The sequence below is a fragment of the Danio rerio genome, chromosome 17 (assembly GCF_049306965.1).
Source record: "Danio rerio strain Tuebingen ecotype United States chromosome 17, GRCz12tu, whole genome shotgun sequence".
Taxonomy (NCBI): Eukaryota; Metazoa; Chordata; class Actinopteri; order Cypriniformes; family Danionidae; genus Danio; species Danio rerio.
In genome coordinates, this window is record NC_133192.1 from 32,797,567 (window position 1) to 32,808,736 (window position 11,170).

An 11,170-nucleotide genomic window follows, 5' to 3' on the forward strand; every position below is an offset into this window, starting at 1 on the left:
GAATAAAATAAGCAAACAATGTAAATGAAATATGACAACAAGACGCTGCAGTGCCAGAAACGTGTATTATTGTCGGCTAAGTGAATGAGTCATTCATAACGGAGATTCATTCACAAACAAATCGCTCCCTCCATTAGAATGAGAAGTGAAAGCAGGAGAGGGGGGTTTGTTTCCGGACATGGATTAGATCAAATTTAACAGGGAGGGACATAATACATTTACATGCACACAAATACACACTATTTGATGGCAAATGCACATGCGGTCACTCATCCATCGGTGTAGAAAAAAGTGATGTAAAATTATAATTTTCGTAATTCAAAAAAATATTAGCACACTGACCACCCGGAAAACTCATAGATCATAGATATATGTATATTTATGTATATGTCTATATGCATCTTTGGAGGAGCGCTCCCCTGTACTAAAATGGCAGCTCTATTGACGCATTCCTTCCAATAGACAACAATAGCGTAGTGACATCTATTGTAAATAGATATGGTGAAGCCCAAGGGATTTTTCTGCACAGTTTACTTTTTCTAACTGCAGACACACAGAGCGTCAAAATGTAAGGCAGAACTGGCAAATACGAGACAATACGAGAAAATCATTATTAAAAGGTGCTTACCACCACCACCACCACAAAAAAAAAAAAAGCATTCGTTGTGATCGGGGTTTATTACTCTCAGGATATATCTGTATGCTCTCTAAAGATTTAGTCACAAATATATGTATTTAGGGGTGTCAAAATTAATTGTTTATTTAGTGCACAACGATGCAGACGTGGACAATTCGGTATCGGTTCACAGATCCTAAACAGTTATTACAGACTGACGTCATTTATCTTATTTATATAGCAAGAGAGGTGAACGAGGGTAATTAAATGCACCAACTACTTAAAAAAAAAAGTAGATCATGTGCACAATTCACTGCATGTGTGCTTGCTGGACAGTCTTTCACTGACACTGAAGTTACAGAGAACCCAGGATCCCCTATTTCACTGCTGAGGAGAAACTGAAAGCTGCAAACTCCATTTCTGCCGCTCTAAATGCTCAAAAAGCAAAAGGAATATATAATTTATATTTGTTTATTTGCTCTTAATGCTCAAGTTGTTGTGTGCATGTAGTTGCTTTTTCTTGTTTGATACATTCCAAAAATTAAGTTAAAATTAAAGGTATATCTGTCTGCTTGTAATAAAGGACAAGATTGTACTACAAATACATATCAAATGTATATAGAAATTATACAATTTAATACAAATATGTTTGTGCTGTGAAGTTCTGCATGGAAAGCATCGTCAATCGCAGTGGTGCAGTAGGTAGTGTTGTCGCCTCACAGCAAGAAGGTCACTGGTTCGAGCCTCGTCTGGGTCAGTTGGCTTTTGTGTGTGGAGTTTGCATGTTCTCCCTGCATTAACGTGGGTTTCTCCGGGTGCTCCGGTTTTCCCCACAGTCCAAAGACATGCAGTACAGGTGAATTAGGTAGGCTAAATTGTTCGTAGTGTATGAGTGTGAGTGTGAATGAGTGTGTGTGGATGTTTCCCAGAGATGGGTTGCGGCTGGAAGGGCATTCGCTGTGTAAAAACGTGATGGATAAGTTGGCAGTTCATTCCACTGTGGCGACGCCGGATTACTAAAGAGACCAAGCCGAAAAGAAATGGAATGAATGAAGCATCGTCAATGCACCTTAATGTCAAATTGAACCAAATCGATGGCATAATATTCAAAACTAAACCATAAGATCAGTGTAGGTCCACACCTCTAATGTACAGTATATATCACATTTTACCTGTTTTTATGTTTTTTAATCAGTTTTATTATTTGTTTTTATTTATTTTTTTACTTGTTTCCTTTATTCTTGTTTATGTAAAGCACTTTGAATTTCCACTGTGTATGAAATGTGCTATATAAATAAACTTGCCTTGCCTTGCCTATACATATATGTAACGTATGTAATTATATGTAGGTTTCTTTATACATGTTTATATGGCCGCCAGGCATACATGATTGCTTTTGTTGTACAAATTGTTCCTGAGCTGTTTTGTATACATTTACAATATATTTTAGTAAGAAGATTTGGATGAATCATGATTTATTGGTGAAAAGTGTACGCACATTTCATAGATGACCTCAAAAAAATTATAGAAATAGAAAAAGAGCATATGAGCAATTAAACATCCAAAACAATACTAATCGAATAAACCATTAATATAGGGCATTTTTGAAGGAAGTTTGGCTAAAATTCTGCAAGTTGTTTTGTCCGCAAGTTCAATGGGGAAGACATCTATATTAGCTCTGGCAGATCAGCAGCAAAAAAAATCTTTATTAAATCAATACAGGCTATTATTTTGTATCTTGTTTATATCAGCAAAAGAATCGATGCTCGTAAGACAAACTAGCCTGTATCTCCACTCATAATGCACATCAATACTGAGAGGCCGTTGTGTAATCATGACAACTTCGTCTTTTTAAATCCAATTCTCCATGTCAAATTTGTAGATTTGATGTGCAGCGAGTGGAGACGAGGCGGCCCTGCACACTCCATGTTGTACAAATTTGGTAAAAGGGGTTATGGACCATTAATCTAAAAGTCAATTTGCTGCACATAAGCTGCCGTCTGTAATGGGATATCACTGATGATCTGCTCAGTGAAAAATCCTAATCATGCATACAAGTTTGATGGATTTCTTTTTCCCAAGAGGTGATAATTCATGTTAAACATGAGCGGAATTGATTTAGTGAGAGACTGATCTTTATTAAGCGCATTTGAAAAATAGGATGAGCGCAAAAGAAAACTATTTTTGTATCTGAAAATTGTTTGATATTCAATCATCACGAAATAGATTTGTATTTATCTACATCCAGCTCTACATCAATCTATTGACAGAGTTAATGGCCACTTGAAAATTCTCAGTTTCTTTAAATGTTTTAGTAGTGGGATTGAGCAAAATGTTAAATAATCCTCCAAATTTTAAAAGGCTTTTGTCAGGTGTATGCAATGTTCACCTGACTTTGAAGTATTTTGACATTTACATAAAACCATAAACCTTATTTCACGTTTATACTTTATTGCATTTACCAATGCTTATAGTTTGTTTATTACATTTTATGCATGATTCACTCCCCTGCAGAATTATCCCAATCAATTAAAATTCATACATTTGATAACACTTTAGGGACCAATTCTCATTGTTAACTACTTGCTTTTTAGCATGCATGGTATTGAGATATTGGCTGCTTATGAATACTTATAAACTACATATTCTGCATGATCCTATTCCACAAAACTAACACAATACCTAAAATACCTTGACAACTAATAACAAGGAGAAAATTAGGAGTTTATTGAAGCAAAAGTCATATTTAATGGTTTGCTAATAGAGAGAATTAACCTTTATATGAAGTATGACTGTAAATTCTTTCCAAATAGTACTCTTCAATCATTTGGTGAAATTTTATAGATATAGCATATCCCAGAAATATAAAATATCGCAATGTCAGATTTTTCCAATATTGTGAAGCTCTATTTTAGGCGACACATTTCTTCCGATATACCAATGCACTCCTAATATTTACAAGGAAGGTATTGCTCTTTAGGAACACTTTATTTGATGGACTCTGAGCCTCCAAACAGGTAGTAAAATCCTTTTTTTCAATCCAAACTCCTTGTTTTTTTTTTACTTTGGCTTCAGGCTTTCCATCTACGTAATGCCATAATTACAGTCACTTTATATTCAGCAGTCCGGCACGCTATTTATATCCTCTCTTGATAGTAGCATTTAGAGCGTAGGTTATATTTTACTTTGTCAGTTTAGTCAAAACATTTCACCTGAGCTGACTGTTTTGGACCATTAGACGGAAATGTTTGCCTTGTAAGAGCATATTTTCAACGTACAGATCACATTTATTTTCACGAAGGAACAAAAGCAACGAGAAGTAAAAACAGGACAATTCAATATAAATGTCTAGTCATTATTTTTACAGAAATCTCAGGGACTTAAATAAGACAGGCCGAACGAATGTGGATTTAAGCATATTGAACATCAGACTAAACAACATCATTCAAAAATCCTATAATTGGATCATAAAATAGGACATAAGAGCATATATTGCTCCTCAAACATAAAGGAGCTTCTGGATAACAATGAGCATAGAGAGAAAAACACAACAAACCAAAACTGCCTAATAATCAGTTTTAGTAATAGAACCTGAAGTACTATTTCCATATCATCTTGTTTGTCAAGCATTTCGTGTGTTTATATATACAATATTCTGATGTCGAGGGAGGGAAATAAAGCTGCTGTTCATCTGAAAAGGGTATATGCACAGCAAGTGTTCCTTCCCATAGGGATAAACTTCCGGTGAAAGCTTAGTGTGACTATTTTTTAATTTCATTAGGTTTCTTTTACAGCATTAATGTTGTAATGTTATTAAAATATAATCAGTTAAATAGACTTCAGCATTCATTCAGTTGTTCAAGCGTAAAACGGGGTGAAAAGCTGTTTACATGGATGTGTCCATCAGAATCAGCAGGCGAGCGCAGAAACACCATTGAAAATACTGGAGTAAAAATAAATGTTCATATCTTAAAGATATGGTGCGGAAAAATGTAATTTAATGCAGTGCCTCTAGTACATTCTGAGATCTCATTCATGTCTTATATCAAATAGGATACTGAAGAATTAAACGTCTTTCTGGATACTTCTGCATATACCCCATAGACTGCTGTTTGGACTAAACCCGTATATTGATATGAATGCCATTTAAACAATAGATCAAACGATGAAAACAGGGTGTTCAAGCATCAAAACAAGTGTAATACAAATTTGTTTGTACATTAGAATGTATTCTGTCTATTTATTCACTCATTTATGAGCGAAATTAAATAGACAAATCGATGTATATTCTACTTTTTTTACCATAATTTACAAAACACATCTACAAAAATGTCAGTCAGTGTAACAATTTATATTTCAAATAATTTGGTAGGACATATTGTGGACACAAATCATTTGATGACATATTAAAATGCTTTAGGGATAACTGCACCCCAAAATACTAATTGTTTTTTGTTTTTGTTTTTTTAGCTTTTTTTATCCATTTTTCAGCAAAAAGTTTTCAACCAGTCAATAAAATTTTGTGTAATTAATCTGTAAAAAGCATTTTTACAATGCAAAGACAACTTTTCTTAATGAATGTGGTAAACCTGCTGCATTTAAGTTGTAATTATTTAATTCCTTTAATTTTATTAAGCAACTGAACTGTGCATAATTAAGGCAACTTAACAGTTCCAAGTTACAATGGGAAATTCACTTTTTTAAACTAAAAAGTCAACATGCACGTCTATACAACATGATTTGCAAAGTAAAATCAGTATCAATATTTATTGACCAAACACTATTGTCAATATACGATAAAAAAAGTTCTGTATGAAGTTTTGATATGAAGTGTGTGGCTTGGAAAGAATGCCAGTAAGCTTAGAATGCAAGTTTGTCATTTCCAATGAAGGTGCGCATTTCCATATGGTGACATGCAGATTTTCCGGGTACACCTAGATGAAAAACATCTGAACTTCTCCAAATGCGGCAAGCACACCGCAAAACCGATCTGCCTCACACTTTGTATGGAATATGTACACATTTCAGTAATAACGGTAGACTAATTACCTGAGGCAAACACAGAGCACTGAGATAGTACCTAAAAAGGACGGATGTTGCCATAGTGGCTTTTTGGTTTCGTGTGCATCCCAGCCACACGCTCCCCATCTGAAAGAGTTTTTATCATAGAATTAAGTCATTCAACTTCACAATTTGTAATGTTGCAGTACGCATTTGAATTATGATGGCTGGTTCCTTTACTTGAAAGCTCAGATTTGATTATCATAATTAGTTTTGTTTTGAGAGTTTGAGGTTTACTGTATCATTATTATTGACACCTTACAGATGTTGATCTACCTTTACCATTGCACACACATAGTAACATTTTATCCATCAAGTTTAAGAGTCTCTTTAAAACGTCTTTATTTTACTATAAAGCGATGACATATTTTGTTTAAATATTTCTGTTTTTGACTATTAAAACTATTTGCCTTAGTATTGTTAGCAAATTAAAAAGAAGTGGTTAAATAAATAAAAAATCCTAATATTCCCAAATGTGCTGTTAAAAAATATTCAATAATTATCAATATCGAATAATATGAAACATCGCCCAGCCCTAATTAAAAGATCTGTTCAAACTCTCTGTGATTAACTGCACCTCAAGAAAGAGTTTTATAAGTTTAAACTATTTTTAATACAGTGCATGTTTGTTATTTGCTGTAAATTAGCTGTAATTCATAACCAGATTACCAGAGCCACGTATACGAGGATGCTTCAAGTAGACATGCAAAAACAGTGTAAAGTTAAACGTGTGTGTGTGTGCTGCAAACTATGTAATGGCACGTGTGACTCATCGTTGAGAAAACAATGCATCGTTTGCTTGAATAAACTCCACCATAAATATCAAATAAACTCACTTGTTATATTTGACTCATAAACTAAATCCATAATGCATGAAACGAATCCTGAATCTGCTTTATCCGTGTCTGTCACTGTGCAATTTATTAATGTTGTCACAATACATAATTTCTGTTCCAATCAGTACTGAAATTTAAAAAAACGTCCAATTCCTGCTAACGGTGAGCCGGGAAAACTAGCTCATTTGCATTTAAGGTACAGGTCACAAAAACAGCTACACTCTCCTCAGAGTTTAAATGGGCATATTCTGACAGCGGTAATAAATGATCTGATGGGTATTTTGAGCTTTAACTTTACAGACTCATTCTGGAAACACCATCTCACATATTGTAAAAGTGGTAAAATAAAAGCCTTTTAAGGCAGAGGAGCCCAAACTCAATCCTGGAGGGCTGGTGTCCTGCATAATTCAGCCCCCAATTCCTTTAACAGAACTGCCTGGACGTTTCTAGTATACCTGGAAAGAGCTTGATTAGCTGGTTCAGGTGTGTCTAATTGGGGTTGGAACTAATCTCTGCAGGACACTGGCTCTCCAGGTTTGGGCACATCTGCTTTAAGGCAAACAGACAACTGATTTTTTTTTAAGTAAATGAATCCCGTTTTACATTGCACTTATTCATTTATATACATTTAATCAGTAAATGTCAGAATTAGCATGTTATTTACTTTTACATAAAGTACAAATACAAGTATATCCATTAAACTGAATTATGATGAGATAATATTTCACATATATTTTGGCATATTACTTTAAAGAGAAGTAGACTTTACTTGTATTTAATATGCTTTTCATGTATATATAATTCCTTCTGTAAATTTATTTTGATACAGACACTAATACAGGTTTCGCCTTTGACCCATCAGAGAGTGTTGATGTAAAAAAGAAAAACTCAACTAACATTTGTCAAAGATAACAAGAGGATATTAGGATGACACATAAAATGTTGTAATATAACACTGTATTATTTCTAAAACTGTACAAACGTTAAGCTTTTTGTTACAATATGAAATATCGAAGATGTTTTTATAACAGCTTTCACTAATCAATATCAAATCAACACATTAAAAAAGACATTTTCTTTAAAAAACAAAAAAAACAAATATATATATATATATATATATATATATATATATATATATATATATATATATATATATATATATATATATAAAAATAAATCACCCAACCTGAACTCTCTCACATCTAACATCAACTATTTGCTGGTAACATGTAAGCATCTATCAAAAAAAGCAAACAATGGAAATGTAAAGCATTCTCACTGAACTTTCTTTTTGTCAAATCTTGACATTTTGAAATTTTATAGGAGTCATTTAACTGAACGTGACAATACTAAATATTTAGTTTTATTTACATTTTTGTTTACATTTGTTTTGCATTTAAAGCATATTGCACAGTCATTCAGCCATATTTGTAACTTTAAGTACTAACATAATTTGGAAACAATTATCATTTATCATTTGTGCAATAATAGATGAAATTGGTTAAAGGAATTTTTCTGTCATTTTACTGTTTAAAACTGGTATAATCCAAACTATTCAAGTTCAGCATTGTTTTTAGACAACAAAATACCAAAGTTTCAGGTTCATAAGAGTTACATTAATCTGTTGTGAAATAACTCTGATTTTTAATATAAATAATACACTCTTTTATCAATTTTCTGAACAAAACAAGATCTCTAAATTAAATCTATGATTTTTATTTTATTTTTTGAAAGCCATTTTATCCACATTTTATATAAGAAAATTTTTTTTATTCTCAAACCATACAAAACAAGTCTAGAGAAACTGCACATGATCAAGCGGTCCTTGACTTCATACATCACTGAAAGAACAGTTTTCCAAACTTACTTTGATACCGAGGCCTTAACACTCGATTAAAAGTCAGACAAGGTGAAGTAAGGAAAACATTTCAGTTTCAACTTTGACTTCCAGTGTTTTCTACAGGGAACAACCAGCGCAAAGAGTACAACCCGTGATTGCGTTACTAACAAACAAAAGATTAGACAAACAACTCTTCATCACCTACACACACACAGTGCGCGACGCGACACACCAGAACGATCCATTTATGACCCCCAGCATTCGAACAAATTGGTTGATTATGACGAGGCGTTCTAGTTTAAACGCGTCGCGACGGAATGTGATGTAGACGATGACAAGCATGTCATTATGAAACGAAACTAACCCAATTTCTAATCAAAAAATTCATCTTGATTACTTCACAGTATGGCGAGCTTAAAAGAAACTTACCATAGGAAGACAACACGCTAAAAAACAGCGACTTACGTCTAAAAACTTTCATTTTTCAAACGTGCAGATGATCTTACCTTTACTGGTGTCCTGGACTTAAATGGTGTGTACGAGTTTATTGGTCCGGTTCGATGTGTTGAAAACGTGAAGGGGAGCTCATTGTGCTGTCATCCTAGGAGGAGAACACCTGGAATACAGCAGACTCATGCAGAACTGACACAAACACTTTTACCATGGAGTTTACGTAACACCACCATCCGCTGGTCACGATTGTGTCCCAAATCATAGTCCTCTAACTGACTAGACAGCGTTTTCAGGCATCATGGTCTACAGAAATGACTAAGGACACGTCTATGGTGTGTCAAACTTGCTGTAAGCATGTGTAAAGCCCCGAAGTGTGAATAAGGAACGCGCATGATATGTCAATAATGCTGTCTAGGTAGAAAGCTTACTAGGTTTTGAGACACCACCAGTGCGTTGACGTATTTGCATGGTGGGACAACATGGAGTTTCTTAAAGGGCTATGAGCACGTGAAACATGAAAATCAATTATTAATTTAGTGGCTCCAAAAATGTGGACACCTGATCTTATGGAATGTGCGAATGTATCAGATGCGAATATTTATGCAAAGCATCAGATACACTTTATACAAAATAAGAAAAAAGAATAATAGGATTTTTCTCAGAAATGATTTCAATTTTCTGAGACAAATTAAAATTAATTTATAGTCTTTTAGAGGATGATGAAGTAAGTTTCCATCACACTAATTGGAATACATTGCAAGTAAACTATAACAATGATATTATGCCTTAGCCTAGTTCTTATATAGCCAAATTAGATACAATTATCTGGTCTAATTCTATTTCAAAGTCCAATTTTTATCTCTTTTCTATATTCCACAAATAAATGAATAGTAACTACAAGGCAGGTAAGTATATCTTTAAAAATGTTTAGTATATTTTATACAAACCTTACATGAAACCATAAATATTATGAATAAGATAAAAAAAAAACCTGCAATGAGTCATCATTGTCTTAAGATAAAACCTAATACATCAGATAAATAACATACTTTATTTGTGTTTTATTCGACTTACTCTTTTTATTCATAAATGGTCGCCACAGCGGAATGAACCACCAACTTATCCAGCATATGTTTTACGCAGCAGGTACCTTTCCAGCTGCAACCCTATACTGGGTAACATACAGGCTGATTCACAATCATACACTTTGACCAATTTAGTTAATTGAATTCACCTATGTGCTAACCACTTTGCGACCATGTCGCTCCACATACATTATTTTCTGTGTAATTACTTTACATCAAGGTTCAATTTGTTCATATTAATTACACAAGTTTAAATGAAATGCATTATTATTCCCCTACTTATCCAACATTAATACAACTTTTCATTTTAATAACAATTAGTAAATATGATTTAACAAAACTGTCAACAAATAAAAACAATCATGTATATTAACTACCATGTGCAAAATAAATAAACACTGTAACAACCGTATTGATCATTGCCAGTTAATGTGTTATTACTTAGTAGTATTTAATGTAAGTTATTTCTGTAACCAATGTTGACTAATGGACCTTACTTTAAAGTGGTATCTAATGTACAGTAAATCAGTTTTGTGAATATACTGTATTAATTGGAATATTTCATTATTCCAAATTTAATGGAGCATCTTTTAAAAACTTTAAATAATAGAAAACATTCTGTTAATAAATATTTTATTTTTTTAAACAGCTTATGTAACGGAATAAAAATATTAGGTGGGAGAAACTAAAAAACAAACCACATACAAGTTTAATTATTTAACTACATAAAAAGATAAAAAAATATATATATTGAATATATTGAAGTCAGAAACATTAGCCCTTTTTTATATATTTCCCAAATGATGTTTAACAGAGCAAGGACATTTTTACAGTATGTCTGATAATATTTTTTTCTTCTGGAGAAAGTCTTATTTGTTTTATTTAGACTAGAATAAAAGCAGTTTTTAATTTTTTAAAAAACATTTTAAGGTCAAAATTATTAGCCCCTTTAGGCTACATTTCTTTTCCATAGTCTACAGAATAAACCATTACACAATAACTTGCCCAATTATCCTAACCTGCCTAGTTAACCTAGTTAAGCTTTAAAATATTACTTTAAGCTGTATAGAAGTGTCTTGAAAAATACCCAGTCAAATATTATTTACTGTCATCATTGCAGAGATAAAATAAATCAGTTATAAGAAATGAGTTACTAAAACTATTTAATGTTTAAAGATTTGTTGAGAAAATCTTCTCTCCGTTAAACAGAAATTTTTTCCTAAAGTAAACGGGGGCTAATAATTCAGGGGGCTAACAATTCTGACTCAAATGTGTGTGT

The 11,170-nt window shown here is 32.9% G+C and overlaps 1 protein-coding gene across 2 annotated transcripts in view; it reads right to left on the bottom strand.

Moving 5' to 3' along the window:
• Positions 1-8,981, bottom strand: part of bahd1 (bromo adjacent homology domain containing 1) — a 73,274-nt gene extending 64,293 nt beyond the window's left edge. For both annotated transcript variants that reach the window (XR_012393457.1, XM_021473209.3), the window contains exon 1: positions 8,860-8,981. The gene's annotated coding sequence lies outside the window, so the exon portion shown is untranslated. The remainder of the gene's footprint in view (positions 1-8,859) is intronic.
• Between the last annotated feature and the right edge of the window lie 2,189 nt (positions 8,982-11,170).